Raw genomic sequence first — 24,725 nt, 5'->3', positions numbered from 1 at the left:
ACACTATGTTCCTTCATAGATATATAACATTGTGTGTAAATTCTTTCATGTCAGGAATGTCCCACTAGCCAGGCGAGACCTTGCAAGCCAAACTATGCAAGTCTGAGTGTTATTTACAGCAGTGTTTTTCAACCTTTTTTGTGCAAAGGCACACTTTTTTCATGAAAAAAATCACGAGGCACACCACCATTAGAAAATGTTTAAAAAAATTAACTCTGTGCCTATATTGACTATATATAAAGTGTTTTTCCCACGGCACACCTTACACTATGTCACGGCACACTAGTGTGCCGCGGCACAGTGGTTGAAAAACACTGATTTACAGGCTCTATTTCAGATCCTTGAAGAAAGGAACTGAGTATCAATGTGGTCTGTTGCATCTTATTCTTTTTAATGCAAATTAATTTGAAATAATACCTTCACAGTGTTCTTCTCAGCTATGCTTATATGTTTTCCTCTGATCCATCAATTGTATAATATGAAGATAGCCATTTGTTTATTGTTCAATTCAAAATGAAGTCAATAGATTGTCCTTTCTTCAAGGTTTCCCTTATTTCAAGGGTATAGAATGATGAACAATCAACCAATGGAACAGCTTGCCTTCGGAAGTTGTGGAAGCTTCATCATTTGAGACTTTCAAAAAGATTGGACTGCCTTTGTCAGAAATGGTGTAGGGTCTCCTGCTTGAGCGGGGGCGGGGTTGGACTAGATTACCTATAAGGCCCCTTCCATCTCTTAATCTGTTAATGTAAAGAAGCACAAGAAAGGTCAGCAACAGCTTCGGTATTTCCCATCCCCTGGCCAACAGTCCGAGGAGGCCTATTTCTTACTATAATCTTAGCCAGTATGGTAAAATGCATATTTCCATTTAAATTATTTCTAGCCATGCTTCTCTAAAAATTAACATTGGGTGAATATGAAGGAGAAATAAACTTTTTTAAAAAAAAAAAAATTATCAATGTAGAATTAGCTACAAGTGACACCAAGTCAGGGATGCTTTTCATCAATCCCCAAAGCAAGCATTGTTTTTTATCTATGCCAAGGTCATGTCTCTTGTTTTAAAAAAAACAATAGAAGGTGCTTAGTAGTGCACAAGGGCATGCACATATCTGTCTAACATTCTTTAAAGCAGCCAATTCTTTTACCAGGGTCACATGGCTGTTACATATGCAACCCTGGGAGAAAATCAAGCTGCTTTAAAGAGTTGTTAACTGCTTCTTTGTTAATATTCCATGTTCCACTTTTCCACATATTTTCAAATCTCCCCCCTCCTCCCTTTGGAACACATTTGGTGTAATACTTAAGGTGCTGGCTAGAAACCAGGAGACTGAGTTCTAATCTCTCTTTAGGCATGAAAGCCCGGCTGAGGTGACTTTGGCTCAGTTACACTGCCCAATCCACCTCAAGGGTTGTGGGGAAATTAGGAGAAAGGAATATGCATGTTGACCACCTTGAATTAATAATATAATAAATGCAGGATAAAAATAAATACATACCTAACATTTAAGGCTTGAGCTGCATTTAAAACACTGACCAAACTATTTTAAATTGATAACTGCTATCCAGAAGAACTTCAGGAGAGCAATATTGGATGAAACTGATATCTTTCTCATTAGTTAGCAAATTTTAAATTATAGGTTGATGGTTGCTGTTCCCTCTGATATCTGAAATAAAGTACAATTACTTTACTCTTCAGCTTCCTATATAATCTGTCAATTATATTGCCACCTATCTTGCAGTGCAGACGATTTTAGCAGTTTACATTTAAGCAAATATAGAACAGCCTTTTCTAAAGCTAGATTAAATCTGTTCCTATCAAATAAGTTGTACAATAGATTTCAAAGTATTAACATCTCTCAGAAATGTCTCTAATGGTACTGGCCTTAAAATGTTGGTGATATTTATTGCATTATAAATTTTTGTAGGATAATTATCTCACCTATTAAAATCAAGACCAGGAAAAGACATTTCCAAATATATTAATAGTTTATGCTCATATAAAAATCCTCAAATAACAGTATTGACAGTCACATTTTAAACTATTAATAGAGCCATTTTGTGTACAATAGTTTCAAAATGTTTGTGATAAATACTGCTTTCATTTTTGTTTATTACATCTTTAAATAATATGTATCATATTGGCATGCAAATAGAGCAGATTCTTGCTTCATTGCCATTGTTGCCTTATGGACCCAACCTACAAGCATGGGAAAACTATCCCCAAAAGATCCTGATGACAGTATTGGAAATAATGTCAGACTATAAAGAGCAGCCCATAAATACCTCAGGCCCTAAACTATAAAGCTAGCATCTTATGATCAATAGCCTCTGCAAGATCAACAAAACCCTATCTCGCTGGCAATAAATTGCATTTATGGCTGTGAAATATGATTTGGTAAATAAGTAGTCTGGGCTCTGCAGCTGTAGATAGCAAGGACTTGGCTTTCCCGGAAAAGTCTCAGCGCATTGGCAGAATTGGCTTGCTTTTTTCTAAATCCTGTTAATTGCTTTTGTCCTTGGTCACAAACCTTTCTACATGACAGTCACCATTTTTCACTCTATTCAGGCTTCCCAGAATTAGAATAAAATGAAGACTGAAGGGATGAGGCCATCCTTGCATGACATTCTGTTGAAAGGATGGCCCATATATTTGTCTTGTCTCAAATGAACTCTTCATGAAGTGTTGCTAGAAATAGCCCATGGGCCATTGTAGGCAGGCTGTAAAACATTTCATCTGCAATTGCAGGAAATAACATATTTTAGTCAGGGAAATTCAGCCCTACCCACATAAAGAGGCTTTCCTTTATCTAAGGCCTGTCTTGCTTTCCAATACATTTCCTTTTTGTTGCCAGGCAACCATATTCTATGTGGTGAGGGAATGTTGTGTAACCTCTCCAGTTCTGCTTTTATTAGAAGTATATGCACCTTGGCCAAAAATGGATATTCCACCCCACCCCCACACTCCTTTTTTTTGTAGGCAAACACACTGGAACATAACAAAGCCAGACATTCTTTTTTAAAACAGACCCTAAACATTTTAAACAACTGCTCAATAGAAATTGGGGACTGTCAAAAGATTTATCAGTTGCATAGTGGCTATGTTTCATGCCATTTCTGTCTTTGATTTTCTGTCAGTCCAAAAGGACACATGTTTTTCGTAGAATTTGAGCAATTTGTGGAATTAGAATAAATATGTTTAAACAATATATTAGTGTGCTTGGGCTCTACTAATTTTGTGCTTGTAAAGATATCTTTCCATTCAGTATTAGATGATTGGCATGAAGGAGCAAGTGATTTTTTTTAAAGAATATGTGGAAGTTCTGAAACAGGAAATTATTTCATATTAAGGTTGTGTTTGTAGAGCATGCTGGATTAAACTCAGTTAACAAGTACAAGCTCCACCTTTATAGCTACCATTGTACATAGATTTTAAACTAATGTTTTGATTTACCAAATCATGAAGTTAATTAAAAATGGCTATCTTTTGGAGTTTCCAGAAATGGAGGGCATGCAACATAAATATATAGTACAAGTCTCAATTTCCAGGAACCCAAGATGGTAGTCATTTGGCTTAGACAACGAGATAGCTATAATCACATGCCCACTACTCAAGGTTTTTAGTGCAACATTGCTAAAACTATTCATTCTAGCATGATAAACTGATATGTGTTAGCAAAGATACATTGGGAAAATGAAAAACCTAGTTGTGGCAGCCTTAATCATTAGGAATTGAGAAGGAGGAGGACTACCTTGACAAGGATATGCAGAAGCTGTTGGTTAGGCAAAAGGCTGAAGCTTTTTAAAACCCAAAACTGTCACAATAATATACTGTAATATCTATATCCAAAATATACAAAAACAGCTGAGCTATCTCCCCAAAGGTATAAGAGGAGGAAATACAACACAATATGAGATTCCAACATTATGCTATTATAGTCAATATCAATGTAAAAGTAAGTTTAACCTGTAGAGTTGATTTCCTGCTGTATTCTATCTAATGGGACTGTTATGAATCTACCTAGTTGATCTGTAGTGGATTTTGTGATCTCACAGTGAAGCCTGTAAGGTGCAAAAGCTGCAGATAATGTGTAGTATCAATTAATTAGAATTATATAGTAGCTGTATGATGCATATTGACATAATAGTAGGAAATATATCCATTGTGTCTAAGAGGGCAATTAAGTATGATACTGTTAAAGCAGTGCACCATTGCCAAGCTAGCAGTTGTTTTTTTCTATAGAGATCTTGAGTGAAATGACAAGATGCTAGGCATGCAGCTACTTATTATTGTCCTTATATTGTGCTCACTTAAAGTTTACCATGCTCTGAAAAAGGAACTATGATGAAAGGCTGTTTTCTACAAAAGGATATTACAGTGATGTTGCTTCTTGTGTGTGCTGGGGAGAGAGACATGATAACCACATCTCCAGTTCAGCTATTGTGGTTGACTTCCTCTGGATGATGTGGAGACATCTTCAGCATAACCTCTTTTGATAAACAGGTTGCAGGGACAAGAGAAAAATAGCTGGCATTTTTGCAGTTTGTAAAATAATTCTTTCCATTTGCCTTCTTCCTGGAACAATGACCATACAATACTCAAAATAAGCACAGAGTTGATTTCAAACCTAGTAGATTTTATTTTTTAAAAATCTTCAACAGCCCATTTCCTATAATTCTCAGTTTCAGATGTATTGTACCCCTTGGGAATAAGTGTGCACATTAGACTTAGAATAAAACTCTTTTCAGCACCTAGATTATGTTATTTTCCGTATGAAACTGGTGGTATCTCATTTTCAGCGTTGTGTCTTTAATCAATTTAGAGCAAATTAAATTTGGAATAGATACCAGTTACCAACGGAAAATATTACTTTCCTAATGGTTAGTAATCAATACTGAAAATAACAACTGTGAACAGTGGACTATGGTATGTGGTATACAATAAATAATTCTATACCATCTATCCAGCTCAGGATATTTTAAAAACTCTTGTGGGCAATGATGGATTATTTTTGTTTCCAGTTTGAATTACATTACTTTATATGTGACAAAACTAGTCCATTAAATGATTGACAAATAACTGATTAGATCCCACATAGTTCCTGGCTGTTAAATTACAAATGGGAGGAGGTAGCACATTGGTTATGTGCTGATCAAGTAGCCTATTAGGCAGCTTCATATTTTTATTAACTGACTAACCAATTCCATTTGGTCATTTTTGGATAGGATTTTCCTTCTTTGAATCTCCCTCCATTCTCTTTCTCCTCTGAATGCTTCATTAACTGGCATTATTTTAACTGCATGAATCACAAACATTTACACAAATAAGACCTAGGCTTAGACATTTATTTTAAACCAATTGATTTCTAATTTTTGCCATTTCACTGTGCTTGTTAGATTCCCAACCCTGTGTTCTGACCCAGCTACCCCAAAATTGACAAACCCTCTGAATTTAACTCAAATATTACTTTATTGGGAGTGCTGGCAGCCACCACCCCACTGCCCTTCACTGCAGGCTAACAAGTCCATCAGTAGGGAGATGAATAGCTATCTGTCATATCTATTCATCTCCGCCCCCTACCTTTTATCCCAAGAGCTAGGGTGGGGTTTCGCTAACAGCAGTGGCTCTTCCTTCCCAATGACCTGCCCAAGGATTTCTACTGCTCTGCTCTCCTCTCTGCCTTTTGTGTAGCCACATGTCAGGCACTGGATCCAGCTGTTCCTCCTCTTCTAAAAAATTACATAACTTTAAATGTAAAAGCTCTATCTCAAAAACTAAAACTTTTCTCAGGAACTCCTTTAAAATTCCTTAAAAGACATTTTGCATTGGTTTGAATGGTTCCTGGAGTTTGTAAATATTTATTGAAACAGTGTACCTTAGATTGAGTTCCCTATGGTTATGAAATAGTACCAGATTTCCTGAAACTGGACGTATCAAATAACATACTTGATCTATAGATGGGAATTCTGTCTACCAGTCAACATAAATCCATTTGTCTGCCCTTCAATCTAATAACACACTGTTTCTAACTGTAAATTATGGCTGGGTTCATACAGTGTTATAATCAAGCTTTTCCTAACCTGATGCCCTTCAGATGTGTTGGGACCCTGGATTCTATAAATCCCAGTCATTCTACCACAATACATGAATATATGTGGTATAGTTTAAAGTTTATGGCTGGGTGCAGTCATAAAGACCACCCAGCTAAATCTGTTTTATTTCTTCTAGAGCTGCCTGAAAGTTCTGATATCATAATTTAGTGACATGATTCTCTGTGGGAAATACATAGAAAAAGAATAAAATCCTTAAATAGGCTTCACGTGTTTTGAAAACAAAACATAATGTAAGCTCTTTGCAAAAATACTCAGAAGGAAAAAAAAATCCTGGCCTTAACCACTGCAGAATGTTGCAGCCCTGTAGAATGTTGTGTGAACTTGATCAATTGCTGTTTTGATGTCTCATCTGAAATATCACAATCAACTCTAGATGTGACCCAAATGGTGTAAAAAGAACTAGGGCAGTTTCTTTAAAAAAAAGGAGGGGGGACAAAATACTTGAACCTTCTGCATCATCCCAAGGGCCTGAGGTTTGATCAGGATTTCTGAGCAATAATGCCTTGTGGAATGTTACGATATCCAGGGCATGTCATAGCAAAGACAATTTAGCCTTTTCTTGCCTATTTACGAAGCTTGTCTGTAGCCCATATATATATATTTGTTTGTCTTGACACTTGGAGAAGAATTCTGGAGAACTCAAAAATCTACACAGAGAGTGGGGGAGAGAGATGAGAGAGAGAATAGATATTCATGAGATTTATACAAATATTAGAACTATTGTTTCTAGAGCTCACAATGGCTGCATTCATGAGGTATGATTGTAATCTCATTTCTTCACTTATATAGTACATTTTGGATTTATACAACATGTTTAGCCATAATGTGATTTGTTTCCTATTGGCTTAGCATATTTTGTTACCTGTCCACTTTTATTTGTAAATCTTACCTTATTGAATTACGCTAACCAATTGAATTTAGTTTATTCAGTATACCATACTTAAATAGATACCCTCATGTCCATGATTGGTCCAAGTTTATAGGTAAAAGCAAAGCCCTGGTTTGTTTTGTTTGGCTAACTTAAAATGCAGTACTCTATACATCCAACCCTTGTGATAAATAAACCATTATAATTTTGCATATTGACAAATAAGACAATTGCAATTTATTTCACAAAGTAGTTAAGCAGACCATAGATTTCTGTAATGTAGTTATTGAAACCTTGTTATTGAAAGAGAGTCTTTTCTAAAGTCTTTCCAGTATCTCTAGCTGGTGACCTCCAGTGAGCAAATTCACAGAAGAACCAGGTTCTTTATGGCTGAATGGAAAGTCCTTAAAGACCTAATAAAGCCCAAAGACCGAAAGTCTCCCAAGCCTGCTTAAGTGTATAAGCTTCTTAAGTAATTAAGGCAACAGTCCCCAAACTCTTCAGCTCATTAAACCCTTTATGAGGTTTCAGATTGTTCATCAACCCCAAGCATTTGTTATATGAAAACAAGATAAATAAATACTACTTTAACAGTACTAATAACATCAATTCTTTGGATAGTCCCATCAATTCTTGGAAGTCAATAGTCACATTCGAAAACCCTAAATTAAGGAAGGTGAAACAATATCATTTCTTAAAGAGATTGCAACACTGGGGAAAAATATCTTATGACAAAATAAATGATCATATTTTCAATGGAAAAGAGCCCAGTATGCTTAAAAACAAATTGTGGCATATATTATATTTATTTATGCTTCCTGGTTTGTATCCCTTGTCATGTCCATTGCTTTTTAACATATTTTTAAAGTTACAATTCTAAGTGGGTTTAAATTGGAGAAAACTAACATTAATTTGATACTCAGAATGTGTAGTTACATTCAGCCTCTGCTTCATTGAAGAATGTTAACTTACAGCTGAATACAGCACATAATATTAATAAGATCTGAGACTGGAGTTTAATTTGTAATTCTACTGTTTTGCCTCCATTATTGATAGTTTCATTAATATTTTCATATTTAATATTTTTAAAAGTATTGTAAGATTAGAATTTCTTTTAACCAACTTAACCAAGATTCCCAGCATTTATTTATTAAATTTACTAGGTGGATACCTGTGCTCTGCTATGAAAGTATGTGATTGGGCTTGATAAATTGACACAGCTTGAAAATTAATGAGTAGTTACAGTCGGCCTCTTCTCTCCCCTTCTCTCCCTCAGGCTTGCTCCACAGAGGCCTCTCCTATCTTATCCACTTCTCTCCCTCAGCCTTCTCCCACAGAGGCCTCTCTTATCTTACCCCCTTCTCTCCTCACTCTTTAGCATCAGAGTGTTTTTCAGGTGGAGAGGGGGAGTAGAATGTCTAACTCCTTAGCATCAGAGCATGTTAATAATAATATAAGAAATACTAATGATCTGATGGTCATTTCGAAAAATTCTTTCTTAGAGAGCACCTAGAAGCCAAAAGGAACATACATGCCAAATTTCAAGTTTGCTGGCTTTGTGGCTCTGGAAATTTCATGATGATGCATGAGTAGTATTTCACTTTTATATATATAGATTTGCTATGGGCCTTCTCTAGATGGCTTACAACAATAATTGATAATAATACTACAATAAACCAGAATTGAGAAGACAATGACAGATAGCAAGTGCCTCCTCTGCAAAGAAGCTGAAGGAACAGTGGGCCACCTGTTAGCTACTGGAGCAATTGGAGCACCACTTGAACACTGACATTGACAAATTCACCACATCAATTGCAAAAAGCAGCTTTACTTTGAACAGTTTACATCCTGAGACGATATCTGTAAACATCATCCACAACAAATATTCACATCTGCCTATCCCAGGTCCTGAGAAGGACTTGATAGGTGGACAACAATGCCAAATCAGTCTGAACATCTGGCTGAATATGTGGCAAACAATTATTATATACATAATAATTTGAACCATAAGAGGTTTACATACAATCAGGCATTGCAAATACTCTAGAGCAGGGGTGTCAAACTCACGTCATCACATCGTCGTCACATGACATATTGGAAATCCGCCCCCCTTCACTAAACTGGGCATTGGCATGGTGAGCGCATGGTGCATCTGGCCCGCATACTGGGAGTTGACAGCCCTGTTCTAAAGTCTAGACTGAGCAAACTAATGAATATTTGTGCATGGAGTAAAGCAGAACAAGTAATTCACTTGGCATTATCTCATCTTATAGTCAATTGATTACACATTAACTATTATTACTTTAGTGTGTTCAGCTGAAATCTGTGGATATTTGTAGGTAGATGTATCAATTTGTGCTATAAACTTCTCTCTATAAATTTATATCCTATGCCATGATATTTAATTGCATTAGTAAACATGTGATGTTGTAATCAAGGCTTTTATCTGAAAAGTACGGTATGTAAGAATGGCAAAACTCCCGGTGGTATAGGTATTCGTTCAAAAATCCTTTTATTGAGGCAAAGGTTAAATCATGACTATGTGCTTATATTCATATAACCCAGCAAATTTGGTTGATTTTAATCTGTGGTTAGTTCCCCCCCCCCCAATTCAATCTACTATGCAAACTGTATCAATATAATTAATATATGGTTCACTAAAACCAGCTGTATTATTTTATTAAAGCATGTTAACACTATCCAAATTTAATATGGTGTATGAAGCAGCCAGTAAAAGGCTTGGGGGTGGTATTGAGTTTTACTTCCAACAGGCCAAGGTCACAATACAAAAAACAGCAGGGTTTCAACCATACTGTTGTGGTCTCCATCTTAGCTTTTTAAGGACAGCTTTGCAGTTTGTAGGTGCAGTTGTTAGCTCAAATCATTGTACTCTGGAGAGGGATCATTACTTTTGACAGAATGTTGACTTCCTTGTAGATTGTCCACATTTCAATCTCAGGTGAAAAATCACTTAGGAGTTGGCAAGAAGACAATACTGGAATCAAATGTATTTCTCTACATATGCTTGCCTCTCCCCTGTTTTATTTAGTTCCTTGTTGTTTTTACACACCAATTCACCAAATTATATTAGGAGGCAGCAAAGGATTACTCATCTCTAGCAGAAGGTGTGTTTACGCTGAATATATCTGATGTTGAAAACCTGTTTTACAAAAAACACAAAACAGCTAATCAGGAGGCATACCGCATGTTCATGAACTCTGAAAGTACCAGTACCATTTAAAGGAAAAAAAGAGGTAGCTCATTGAATAGTTTGATATATTGAATGTTGCATACTTTATTCAATAAATACTTTTCTAAACAGGGATAATCTATGATTAATTGAATCTTTACTTCAAGATAAAACATAAAATGCAAATAAAAAAATTATATCCATTGTAATAATACTACTGAAATAAAATAATTAAAAGATAGAACAGTTAACACAATACTATAAAATTGGAACACTAAAACATCTCTATAAAAACTTTAATTATTAGAACAATACAGTAGACTAAATAAGGGCCTCTGAAGGCCATCAAAAATGTAAAAGAGACAGTCTAATAAATACCTTACAAAGTTATAGAGTATTACTTCATTCTTTAATCCTTTTGTTTTCATTAATAAAAAATATTTTACTATTTAAGAATAGTTCCATAGCTACAACAAATCTGTTTTTTACTCCTTGCTAATTAAATGAAGAGTTAAATTCCTGCTCATTGCTGGTAGTCTTTGGTGATATCCTGAGCCACAAGATAGGCAGCCACATGTTATGAAGTATATAGATATAGCCTTAACCTGTTTTACATGTACTAGAAAAAAAACTGTTTCCTCTGCTTCTTTGCACAATGCACACTTTGAATGTGCATTTGATAATTTTTGAATTCTGGCCTTGATTAGATTAGTTTGGATACTTTTCTCTTTTGCAGCCAAAATCAAACCTTCAATATCTTTTTTTTAATGTTTAATATCCCAGTTGTAAACTTTAATCTTAATCTCCCATGTTTGTACAAATTGACCATGTCATAATTTTCTTTGACAGAATTTATGTTTTTATTACATCATTTTGATATTTATTTTTTGTTTCCTGTACATTTATGTGTACAATGTACATTACAGGTACATTAAGTACCTGCACATAAAAAATCCAATTTTTAACTGCATCAATGCTTGTTCTTTGACATCTTTTACGTAATCAAAGAGTGCATACTTTTCTTCTTTGACAATTTGACCTAAAGTGAATCTCTGCCTTCATTTCTCATACCATCTCTGATAGGTATATCTATCAATATCAGCACAGGGATGTAATACATACAGAATAATGATCGGGTTTTTTGTTTTTTGGTGCAAACTGTTCATTTCAGCTTGTGTTCAGTTAATCATTGCAACAGGTATGGCCTAGGACAGCGATGGCAAACCTTTTTTGGCTCGTGTGCCATAAGTGAGTGGAGCACAGGGGGGTCGTGTGTGGGCGTGCCACACCCATAATGCAATGCACGACCCCCCAGTGCGCATGCGCGCACTGCAGGTGCGACCCCCACTTTTTGCATGCTTTTTTCACGCTCCCCAGACTCCAGAGGCTTTATAGGAGACTGGAGAGGGCAAACACAGCCTCCCCCCACATTTTTAACACAAGTCTTTGAATATTGGTCTTGGATGGGGTTGCACTGCCCCAAAAAGACCTAGTACACAACCTAAATATTTTCCTAGACTCACAACTCTTGCTCAAGGAGAAGGTGGCAGTCAGGGCTAGGAAGTCATTTGCCCAACTCTATGTTATGTGCCAGATCCTTTCCTAGATCGAAAAGTCCTTTTTTCAGTCATTCATGCACTGTTCATCTCCCATACAGACTACTGCAATATGCTCTACATAGGGCTACCCTTAAAAACTACCTGGAAACTACAAGTGATGCAGAATGCAATGGCATGAGCATTCTGGGTACTTCTTGAGTTTGCATGTAATACCTCTACTATGCAAGCTGTATTGAGTACCAGTTTTTTTCCAAGTCCAATTCAAGTTGTTGGATATCAGCTTTAAAGCTCTTTACGGCATGGGACCAAGTAACCTGAGGAACCATCTCATCCCAATTTCATCTGTCCATCTTACTCAGTCAGGCAGGGAGATATGTTGCAGATCCCATTAATTAAAGAATTTCAACTGGCAGGATCCAGGAAGAGACCCTTCTTTGTCATTGCCCCTGCCTTTTATAACATCTTAGCCCTAGATGTGAAGAGTGTTAAAATCTATCTCTGCCAATTGGGGGTAAAAAGTGATTTGTGATTATGGGGTAGTTGGTGATTTGAAAGCACTACATCCACATTTTAAAATCTGTAATATTTTAATTTTGACTTTGTTCTTACCTCCATTTTATTTGTTGTTTTTAATTTTTTTCTATTGTAAACCACCCAATCTCACTTAGGTGAGATGGGCGGTATAGAAATGTGAATAAATAACATAATTGGTCTTGGGCTCTTGCCACTGATTCTTTTAGTAATTTAATACTCTCCTAATGAAACTATCAAAGTACCTATGAACCATTTCCTTCCCAGTGTTTGTTAACATATATCCTGTGTTTTCCCAAGAGTTCTTCACTAAGATAACATATGTCAGTCAGAATACAAACTCTATTTTGGCAATATTATCTTAGTAGCCAGCTGTTAACTTTCAGAATCTGTTGTTCGTTTTGTACCAAGTCAGGTCTAAATATTTTTTTTAAAAAAACTATGTGCTCATGGTTTATTTTTTTATTTGTATACCATGTTGACCTGTAAGCTACATTAATCATTAAAATAAATCAAGGACATTTTCTTCATCTTCCTGCCCAAAGAGCATCTAGAGATTAGAAATTCTTGATAACTGAGGTCAAAATTTTCTCCTCATATTATCTTGTCCTTAGCTGCATGACTTCTTAGGGACACTCCAGGATTTTCACACTTATAAATCTATTATAATGTATGTGTCCAAGATCTATGCAAATTAGCTCTTTCTAAAAAAAAGAGCTGTAATGAATCAATGGAATGTACGTATCATTTGCTTAACTCTTGTTCATTAATTATGGCATTAAATTCTGGTATGAATTAGGTTGAACTATTCTAAGCCTAGGTATTTGGAATTCAAAATGTACAGCATATTTTTGTTTCTCTGAAAGGTTACATGTGTGTAAATTTATGTAAAAAAGAATAAGGAAGCAAATATTGATAAATGCATGACAAAGAAAAGTAAACCTGACTACTTTTTGACACACATTGAACAAGATCTATGTCAGAAATTTTTAAAAAAGAGAGAGATTTTATGGGTTGGAACATCAAATAAAAGTCACATTGTCTGCTTGTAGATTTTTAAAAAATACCCTTTGCTTCTTTGTTTTGAACAGAATCCCAGTGATAACACTGTGGTCTCTTGTTTAAATTGAGAAGTGAAGCTGGGAGACACAATGAAAGGCAATCAGTCTTCGACAGAGCTTCAACACGCTGGACCTGGAACAAAATGTCCTAATACATCTCAAAACAAACCAGCCTCGTTTCTATAAACACTGACTGGTTGTAACAGGTGAGATTTCTCTCCAGTTAAGTGAATGCTTTATTAATTAAAAACAAGGAAGCAACAGCATTTGGATTAGCATCAAAGAAGCAACATTAGTGGCTTTTAAGGTTTGTATTGTAAACATGAGGTTTTATAAAAACTGCAGACATTAATGCCCTTTGATTACAGACCTGTCACGTTTTTAAAGGACATGAGAGCTAGGAGAAAAATGAAAAACAAACACAAATATTCTGAGATTAGACAAACCTGTTAGAAAAATAATGTATGGATGTTCCTCATTTCTCCCATAATCAACCAACTCTTAATCTGTTTTGGCCGAGGAGGTCAAAAGAGTCTTAAGAGCTGAATTTGAGGATAGCTATCTAGCTTATGGCTGATAATTGTTATGTTGTTTAATTATGCTCCCCCCATCTGTAATTAATTTATAAAAGAGTGGTTTCTTGAACCTCTGCCTATTGAGTTTGAATAAAGGTCTGGATGAAGCCTGACAAGAGATTGGAACTAGATTCCTTGAACTCTGTTTTTGAAACAAAACGTTTACTTTTGTGGAGAACTGTATGGCATTAACAGAAACAATGATTAATTAATTGGATTTTTACCTTGCCCTTCCACCAAATATGAGCATTAAGTTGTTAATTATAGCAAAATTCAAATAAGGAGATCTACAACCAGTTTAGATATATTTGGTTCTTTCAGAGAAGGAAGAAAACAAGTGATATAGTGCTTCAGGCATTGGACCAAGATCCTACTTTTCTTTCTGGCCTGATTCATCCAGGTTCACTGTTTGATCTTTGGCTATTCACTGTCTCTCACCCAAGCTTCCGGGGTGGGGGGGGACGACGACTAGAGGACAAAATGCTATATACATCTAAAGGAAAGGTAAAGAAGCAATCAATCAACCAATCACTTAAGTTATAAGAATGCTTAAACTAAGAACTAATCAATTATTTTTTTTCCTACCTTCTCAAAATCTTTTATTTTTATATCATGGCAGGATCTAGCATGTCTTTGACTAATCTGTCAAAGATTACAAATCTTTGTAGGCTTTTGACAGAATCAATCATATAAGCTTTTCTGGCAGCCATTTTCAGTGAAAAAGTGAGGTAGGAATGCTGTATGTATGTGTATACACACACACACACACACGTGTGTGTGTGTGTGTGTGTGTGTGTGTGCTTCAGTCAGTGAATCCCTATTGCAGTAGAACTTATTCTATTACAGTGTAACTTTTTTGACCCAAAATACCTGTTAATCAGTTCAGACAAAAACAATTTTAATAATAGTCTGTCAAATTTCACTGAAAACAGAGATGCATTTCTTTTAAAAGTTTGAGTTATGCTTAATTCAATAAACAAACAGCAAGAAAGCAGAAGCCAAAGGATAAAACATTTCTTTTTTCCCTTTTTTTAAAAGCAATTACCATTCTTGTTAATTTCCTTCAGCAATCTTGGCCACAATATATTTTTTAAAAATCCAACCTAGCATGTTTCTAAAAGAATAACAGAGTTAGGAGGGACCTTGAAGGTCTTCTAGACCAACTCCCTGCTCAAGCAGAAAACCCTGTACCATTTTAGAGAAATGGTTGTCCAATCACTTCTTAAAAACTTCCAGTGTTGCAGCATCCATAACTTCTGGAAGCAAGCCATTCCACTGATTGATTGATGTAATGTAACTATCAGGAAATTTCCCCTTAGTTCTAGGTTGTTTAGAGAAGACCCCCTCTTCTCTATGGCAGCATCTTAGATATTGGAACACTGCTATCGCATCACCTTTAGTGCTTCATTAAGCTAGATGTACCCCATTCCTACAACTGTTCTTCCTATATTTTAATTTTTAAATGTGAGCTGAGACCACATCAATCTATTATGAACATTTAAATACCCATTAAGCCTTCAATTTATTTAATCTGCAAAAAAATACATTCAGCAAGGACTTGAATTTCTTGTTCAGTATTGCAAATGGAAATTTATAAATAAATCCAGTGAGGGAGAACACTTATTTAAATAGCACTAAGACTGTAGCTGCACATGGCCCTTTTGGCTAGAAATTCAGATTTGGAAGGTTGAAGAAAGGTAATTGTTATGATTGTTATTATTTGGCCATGTGCAAACCCTTACTGTAACTGCATATTAACCAATGAAGAATTAAAATATTATAAACAGAATTTCAAAAGCCTTTTTAAAGAATGGTAAAATACTTTCAAAAAGCAATATTCCAATATTTGTAATATTAAATTAAACATACAGAGTTGTCATTGGAGATTGTAATTATCTGTGGTAACACAAAGCAATGGAAATAAGAAAAGGCCACATCCAAAACAGAAAGTGAAGTTAACTAACTGATAAGCTGCTATTTTTAAAATCTTTTAAAAACCATAGCTCTAGCCTACAACTTTTCAAACTAGAACCCAAGAGAAGGACATATACATATACTATTCTTAAATTATTAAGTGTTATTAATTGTTACTCTAATTAAGAATGGAATACTATATTTCCATATATTAACTTTTCGCCAGGAGCCAAAGCTGCATACATCATTCTTTCCTTCTATCCATCTCATTTATCTTTACAACAGTTCTACAAGGTAAGTTAGACTGAAAAATAATGACCTCAACTTTTTCCGGTTATTAAACAACTATAGGGATATAATGGTTAGAGGCCACAGAGTTTAGCACATGGCGATTGTGTGGACATATGCTCATCTCATCTCTGTAAAAAATCCCTGGGTCTTTCTAAACACATACTAGCAATTTCTTTGATTCTGTTTATCTGGCTTATCCATTCCTGTCTTCGGCTTTCCCCAGTCTTGCCAAGCATAATATTTTTTCTACGCCATTACCTGCTCATATCACCTGCTCAAGGTATGCTTGCTGATCTTTGCCTCAAGGAGCAATCAGTTTTTATTTGTTCCAGTACTTAAGGATTCTTCTTGCAATCCTTGTTAGACTTAATAGCAATAGCAATAGCAGTTAGACTTATATACCGCTTCATAGGGTTTTCAGCCCTCTCTAAGCGGTTTACAGAGTCAGCATATTGCCCCCAACAACAATCCGGGTTCTCATTTTACCCACCTCGGAAGGATGGAAGGCTGAGTCAACCCTGAGCCGGTGAGATTTGAACAGTCGAACTGCAGAACTGCAGTCAGCTGAAGTAGCCTGCAGTGTTGCATTTAACCACTGCGCCACCTCGGCTCTTGACTTAACAACCATTTCTTTAATCATAATTAGTACACAACTATCTTTTTTCATTCCTTGTCATGTCCCTTTTTCACATTAAGCATTACTTCTGGAAAGACCACTTTTAAATATTACAATCTTTGTTCTCATTCTTCATGATCTGGTTTGTCATTCTTGCTGAAATTGATCTTTTTTTTACTTCTCTGTCTTTCTTTATTCTTGAGTCGTAGAAAACCAAGCTATCTACCAGATACATCCACATCAACTATGAGTTTACGAAGCATGCAAGTTTATATCACCTTAGTCTTCACAGTATTTAATAATAACCCAGTTTTCTCACTTCTTATTTTTACTTCCATAGAGAGGTCTTAATTTTACCTACTTTAACAAAGTAATATCATCTGCATATCTCTGTTAGTGTTTTAATCTCCAGTTTTGAGTCCAATTATTTCATCCTATCCTGCCATTCTTATAATATATTCCCCATAGAAATCAAAGAGGACAATATGCATCTTTGCTGTACTTCCTTTCCTATTTTGAATTTTGTTTTTCCAAATTCACAAGTGAAGGAAACATATTGAGGGATCCTTCAGCTTTGTTTGCCCTCTTCCTAACATCACCTGCCAAGAAAAAAACAACAACCTCCAATTATTCTCCCTAATGTATGGTAGGGCAAGTCTGGAATAAACAGGATGGAAAAAAAATAAATTCAGTAAGTTAAATAGGACAATCATTAAAAACTCTGGAAATCTTCTAAGAATCAGGCTTATTTTCTTCATTAAATGTCCTGAGAACTTCTCATTAAGTCCTAGACCCAGAAAGAAAGGTATGGTCTCATAGGAAGAAATGCAGCCCCTTGGACAAAAAAAAAACTGCTATCCCTGACTTGATATAATTAGTGAACCCAACCATTGTGTATCAAACACTTTGAGATGCAACCTTAAGAGGTTTTACTTAAACACTGTAAACTGCATCAAGCAAAGTTTTCCCCCTTCACATGGCACTGGACTGCACACAGGAAAAGAATTATATAAACTATTAGATTGCTGGGTTTGATGTTGAGCCCTGGTGGTGCAATGATTAGAATTCAATATTGCAGTCTAACTCTACCCACAGCCTGAAGTTCGATCCCGATGGGGCTTGAGATTGACTCAGCCTTTATCCTTCCGAAGTTGGTAAAATGAGGACCCAGACTATTGTGGGTATATATATACAGCAGTATACAAGTCTGAATGCTATTGCTATTGGTTTCTGTTTACTATTTACTATATTTTCCTAACACTGTTTCTTTAAGACAAAAAGCAGAGAGAGAGGGAGGGAGGGAGGGAGGGAGGGAGGGAGGGAGGGAGAGAGAGAGAGAGAGAGAGAGAGAGAGAGAGAGAGAGAGAGAGAGAGGGAGGTGAATTGTGCCTGTAAAAAACAATCTGTAGGATAGAAAGCCAACCCAATATATCAAGCAAGGATAGAGGGGGGGAAACAACAGTATGTTGTGAAAGCTTTCCTTTAGGACAGTAACTGATCGCTTTCACACAGCACACTAATTTTGGTTTAATGGTTCTCCTTAAAAAAAACCCATAAAGTATGTACTTATTTCTATCAACAATTGTGCTTATATCAATCATGTAAAATTGTACTTATTGTAAATCCTCTATTTGCTAAACATTTTGGGGTTAGTTGTCACAAAGGAAATGCTAAAAATAAATGAATAGATGACAAAGCTAGAGAAAGTTGATCTGGCCTATTTTGGTTATTATTATGTAATGACAAAATGTTCTTACTATATTTACCAGAGAGATATTAAAGCCAGCCTTAATTAAAACACTTTCTTTTTTCTTTTTTCTTATAACCCATATTCTATAAAAAGAACTATTAAAAGGAATTTGCCACCTGAATTATTAGAGCAATTGCAATTGCATTTTCAAAGCAATAAATTCACAGTTTAAAAATTACAATTACAAAGTTATGCATGTTTTAATGGTGGCATTTTTAAAAAAAACTTAAGTGGTAATTGTTAAGTGATATAAATGCTTCACCAGATTGGACTTGTGCAAAGACATCTATTCCTGTAAAATGGCAGTACATCAAATTATTAGGATTTATAATCTATAGATACAAGGGAAAGAGTATTGGTTAAATATAATAGAAAAAAATCCAACATTGGTCTTTTAAACAATCCAGTTCCTGGCAATATTTATTCAATGGCAGAATCACATGAAATACAAATGACAACAGGTGAAGGCACCAAAGCCAAGGTTGCAGATAAAAATGCAAACTGAAGAGATTATTGGAGAGGATTAACTAAGCAAGGCTGTACTTAACTGAGCAATTCTATACTCTAATTATATTGGATGGGAGCAGAGTGATATACTCCCACTCTGCTAACAGAATTGCCATAGTATCTTCTACTCATTCATTCTGCAGGAGGGTAGGTAATGTACAGTACAGAAAATCAGAAGATGGCATTCAAATAATAGAAATGCACTAAACTAAGCACCATAATTACAGTGCTAGTGTCAAGGTCCCAGTATTCCACCTCACCCCATATGTGGGAGTTTAATTGGGTGCTAGAGCATCTCAGAATAGAAATGTCAATCATGCAAACCTCTAAAACTCAAAAATGCCTGTCGTCATCATCATCATCATCGAATATTGGAGAAAGAAGGATTGGCTCTAAACCCCACTGGATCTGAGGATAAATTTCAGTCTCACATTGAGAAAAGACAATCAAGTTATCTAAACCTAAAGATATTTCATTCCAATATGCATTAGACTCAAAATTCTTACCCATTTCCTTCCCTAAGGAACTTGACACAATCTGTAAATTATAATGCAACTAAACAATTCAGATCATTAATCCAATTGGGATAGGCAGTTATGACCCAAGGATAGCTCTAGATAAAGGTTTGACATGGAGGAATATTGATTTTTTTTTTAGTATATGTTTATCCCATGTTCTGTCTCCCCAAAACTTTGCCTCATGTTGTCAGTGTTGTGACATAACTATGCAAGTAAAGTTGATCTTTTTTTTTTACTTGACTTCTGTAACTTGCCTACCTGAGACAATCTGTGATATTTGATAGCATACACAAGAGATTATAAGGTTCTGATTTACACATGTTGCTGGGAAAATGTACTTACTGGGAATTCTGGGCAGTCAGTCTACGATTTAATCAAAGCATATGGTTGTGCTTTACAATGCAGCATTAACATTTCACCTGCTTTTTGGGAGCTAGTTTAATGTGCCAACACTACTCAGATAAGTGCTAGGGATATAGTTGATGTCCTAGCCATGCAGGAATGCTATTTCTCATGCGTTTTCCTCCATTCCTAGTGTCCCTTGTTAAAAGACAGGGGAAATGACAGATTTAAATTTTACAAATCAACAAATATTAATTTGTGGCTAAGACACTGAGCTTATCCAGAAATGTCAGCAGTTCAGTGGTTTGAATCCCTAGCGCCACGTAATGAAGTGAGCCCCCATTACTTGTCCCAACTTCTGCCAACCTAGCAGTTCAAAAGCATGTAAAAAATGCAAGTAAAAAAAATAGGAACCTTTGGTGGGAAGGTAACAGCATTCTATGTGCCTTTGGCGTTTAGTCATGCCAGCCACATGACCACAGAGACATCTTTGGACAGCAGTGGCTCTTCGGCTTTGAAATGGAGATGAGAACTGCCCCCTACAGTCGGGAACGACTAGTGAGGGGAATATGTGCGAGGGGAACCTTTACCTTTAAGTAATACAATTTAAAAATAAGTGATGAACTAAAGGAAAAAGAAATAGGGACTTTAAAAAATTGTTTCCTCTGATACGTTTGCTTCCCCCCCCCATACATTGCATCCATACAGACTCTGTACTCTGACTTATGAATTAGTTCTCAGAAATAATACACATTTCACCAATAGTACGTGAAGTGCCATTCCTGTGTTAAGATGAAGAAAGAGTAAAACCATCTGTTTCAGACCCATAATACCTATCTGCATTTAATATCTGTATTGTGTTAGCACTGATCTTTCTTTTCATTGAAGAAACAAAGTATCAATACAGAACATAACAAAATTACAATACAGTTTTCAAAAGAAAAACTAAACCATGCTAAAAACAAAAGCAAATGAAAAAAACAATAGAAAGCCAATTGAGGAAATTCTACAAATAAACACAATCATTATTTAAAATGTTTTTTTAAAAAAACTTACTTTCACCATGTGCATTTCCAAACTTATTTTCTCAAAAGGATTGTATTGTTTAGGTTGTATTATCTGTCTGTCTGCCTGTCTGTCTGTCTGTCTGTGTCTGTTTGTCTGTCTGTCAATACATTATTTGAACCATCAGATGAACTTTTGATAAATATAAAGAGCAGCAGACAGTTACAACCTGATTTATACAGACTGTATACTGAGATACAGATCACAACAATGATTACAGTTGAAGCTGACTGTAGCTGATTGCACTCAGACAGGTAGCACAAAGGACAATGGCTTCTAGAGCCTTTGCTGAAGTCTGCTGAAGGCCTTGTTAGATATATTGGGAAGATATTTATGGAGATCTTGATATGCAATACTTTGTATTAAATGAAATGGGCTTTGTTTTAAATTACTCTATAGCTCTGATTCAACATTATGGCTCTGGATGACATTGCACATAGACAAAAAATTGAATTGTTTTGAATCATTATTTTTTATTATTAGATTTTCATCCCACATTTGTCTGTTTACCTATCTAAGCTTTCTAGCTAAAGATGGCAAACATTCCTAATTCTTCCACTTCCTATTCTCCCATAACAACTCAGGAAGTGGATTGGGTTGAAAAAAAGAATGGCTCACCCAAAACTCCCTAGTCAGCTTTCATGCATAAGGGAAACCTAGAACACACAAGTCTCCTGACTTCTAGGTTAGTCCCTTAACTATTACATCAAACTGGATTAATTGAAGAAAATAAAAGCCAATCCAATTTAAAATACAGTAAAGCATATACATATAAAATATTGAAATATATTGAAACATATAAACTAATAGCCATGATACTTGACTGGCCGTATAATATGACAATTGCCATGATTAATCAAAATGTTTTGGTAGGGGCCTGAATTTGAGCAAGCTGGATAACTATTTATTTTGCTGAAGTGAGAAACTGGGCTCTCTCTGTCCCTCCCTCCCTCCCCTCTCTGTATTTGTGTGCCCAACTCCCCCCCCCTTAAATTCTACTGACCCTTATCTAACTCCTAGCAGGTGCTAACTATTAATTCAGAATATTCCTGCTCATAGGCATGAGTAGCATTATTACATAAATTTAATTGTGGATCATCTTTCCTATCTGAAAAATCCTGAGTTCTCCTATGTCTTTTTAGGGGGGAAACAACAGATGTGTCCACAGTTTAGCTCTGCAAGAACCGCTATCTCATATCATCCATGTTGGAAACACCAAGGTGTTTCTGGGGTGAAAGAATTAGTTGGTTAAATCACCAATGCCTAGGGGATGCCCGGTTGGGGGCTCATTTCATATCCCCATTTATATGCTCACTGAAGTGGTACCTATTTATCTCCTTGAGTTTCCATGCTTTTGAAGTGCTAGCTGGTCAGGAGCTGAAGAGAATGACAGGAGCTCACCCTGTCACACAGCGGCATTCGGATCTCAAATGCGGGCTCATACATTGTCAACCGAGCATTTTAATCACGTGATCCCATGCTCCTTTTAAGAACTGTTATGAATTGGTGTCAGTGTTGAATCTCACAGACTTGAGAAATCACCAGACAGAAATGTTAGATACATACCCACTAAGTAGAGCAAGGAAACTCACATGACAAAGACAGTCTGGATTTCACCAGTAAATTAAGAGGAAATCACAACAAAAGAAAAACATTATTAAGATTAATAGCAATCAAGTTTGAGATATTTAGTGGATCTACATAATTTTCAGACTAAGTTCCTTGACAAGATGGCAGTGATTTTTACTATAGTCCAGTGTTGGCAAAGCTTTTCGGCACTGAGTGCCAAAACGGGAGTGTGTGTGTCAGTGTGTGTGTGTGGGAACACCGGAAACTGGAAGAGCATCTTCCCTGCGCACACGTAGGGGAGTGCCAGAAACTAAAAGAGCAGTTCCCCAAGGCGCATGTGCAGAGCTGCTCTTCTGCTTTCTGGCACTCCTGCACACATGAAGACTAACTGGCCGGCATGCATATGCACACTGGAACCTGGAAGAGCAATGGGCAACGGCTGGCATGCCTGGAAACATGGCTCCATGTGCCACTTCTGGCACACGTGCCATAGGTTCACCATCATGGCTATAATCACTTCTTCAAGGTGAAATTTGAGGATTTAGCATGAAAACTCTAGTAAAATAAATGAATTGAACAGCCTTTTCAGTTTGGAAAGTTACATTAAGAAGTGTTCCATTAGTGCAACTTCATTGTGATATATTGAATAACAGGATACTCTGATCTTGTGTTCTTAATGGATATAGCTCAAGTTAGAATCCATAATAGATTAAATATTGTATATACAGCAAGATACGGTTTCTAAATGCATATTTGATTATTGGCTCATGATTATTGGCTCTGCAGGAATTTTGTCTTGCTCCAAACAATATTGATACAGATTGTATTTATAACATGAGTTGATGGGAGCATCAACCAAGATGTGGAGGAGCAGAGTGGAACCAATCCATCATTTAGGATGTTGAATGGGGTGTGAGACTAGATCTCAATAAATAAATGTCAGTAAAGCTTGCCAGAAATAAACCACTGCAAGCTACAAAGACATCATGCACACATGGTGGCATCATCACACAAATGCTACCAAAAATACATTTTAGTATCTGATACAAATACATATGAAATTTGCATGATTATGTCAACATTGATTTATTTATTTTATAGGGTTGTTATAGACCACTGCAAAAGCCAATTCCAAGATGCCTACACTTACCCAAATCTGTAAATCGGAATTAAAAACAGAAAAATAACCACATTCATTATTTAAGTTTTGTCATTTAATCCCCTTAGCGGACACCTACGATTGCATAACACATCTAGCTCTTTGCCCATTTACAGTTCTATTGTAGATGGATTCAGATGCTTGGTTTCCGCTTCCCTCTTCCGCTTCTCCATGTTTTAGGCTGCTACATGGCAGCGTGGAGCTTGCACGAACGGTCCTTTTGGAGCCCAGAAACGGTAGTCTTACCCCTTTTCTTGCTTTTGTTTTCACTTCGAGTTTTTGGAAGCAGAGAAATCCGTCGAAGTCAGAGGAAGAGGCAACCTGGCAGAGTTCGCACATGGGCATGGCAGCCAGCTTTAAGCGAACGGTGTTTGACTCAAATAACCCCAATCAGTATTTCTCAATCTCAGAGCCTTCAAACTGCACGGACGTCAACTCAGCCCAATGATCTTCAGCTGGGGAATTCTGGGAGTTGAAATCCACCCAATTCTTAGATTGAGAGACGCTGCTACAGATTCTGATCTCTCCCGAATCCTAAACTCAGCGCACCTGCTATCGGGGGTCCCCAAACTTGACAACTTTAAGAAGGACTTCAACTCCCAGAATTCTCCAGCCAGCATAGTATAGCTGGCTGGAGAATTCTGGGAGTTGAAGTCCACAAGTCTTACAGTTGCCAAGTTTGAGGACCTCTGGGCTAGATGAAACGTCGCAATATAATAGCTGGAGGCAACCAAATACATAGCCGGAAAGGGCAAAAACAAGGGAAGGTTCAGAGTAGAGAGCGTTCCACAGCACGCTCAACAGTCGCAGAGAAATCTCACCGAAGCGGCTCCTTTGCCAAAAGGCATCGAAAATAAACTTCCCCCTCAACTACGGCTTGGCATCCTCCACTCCCCCCCCCCCGCTGCTCCGAGACCCAATCGCTTCCCTCTTTGAGACGTCCACCCTCCGTCTTCTCACGTTGGGCCGCTCCGCTGTCAGTCGCTTCGCCTCCTGTAAAGCCGGCTGTTTTCTGTTGTTCCGCCTTCTATGGTAATTACGAAAACCCCGCGTTTCTCCATTGGCTGCGTGCTCCCGTCAATCGCTCTTCGGCCGGCCT

At 36.6% G+C, this 24,725-nt stretch overlaps 1 long non-coding RNA gene across 1 annotated transcript; it reads right to left on the bottom strand.

Moving 5' to 3' along the window:
* Window positions 1-643: 643 nt before the first annotated feature.
* On the bottom strand, window positions 644-24,247 carry LOC116508515. The gene is made up of 3 exons (XR_004255354.1): window positions 23,873-24,247; window positions 1,497-1,664; window positions 644-740 (listed from the first exon to the last, which is right to left on the bottom strand). It is a non-coding gene; the product is annotated as an uncharacterized LOC116508515 (long non-coding RNA).
* Window positions 24,248-24,725: the final 478 nt, after the last annotated feature.

This window comes from Thamnophis elegans, chromosome 4 (assembly GCF_009769535.1).
Source record: "Thamnophis elegans isolate rThaEle1 chromosome 4, rThaEle1.pri, whole genome shotgun sequence".
NCBI classification, from domain to species: Eukaryota; Metazoa; Chordata; class Lepidosauria; order Squamata; family Colubridae; genus Thamnophis; species Thamnophis elegans.
This window is presented reverse-complemented; position numbering and strand designations above follow the sequence as displayed.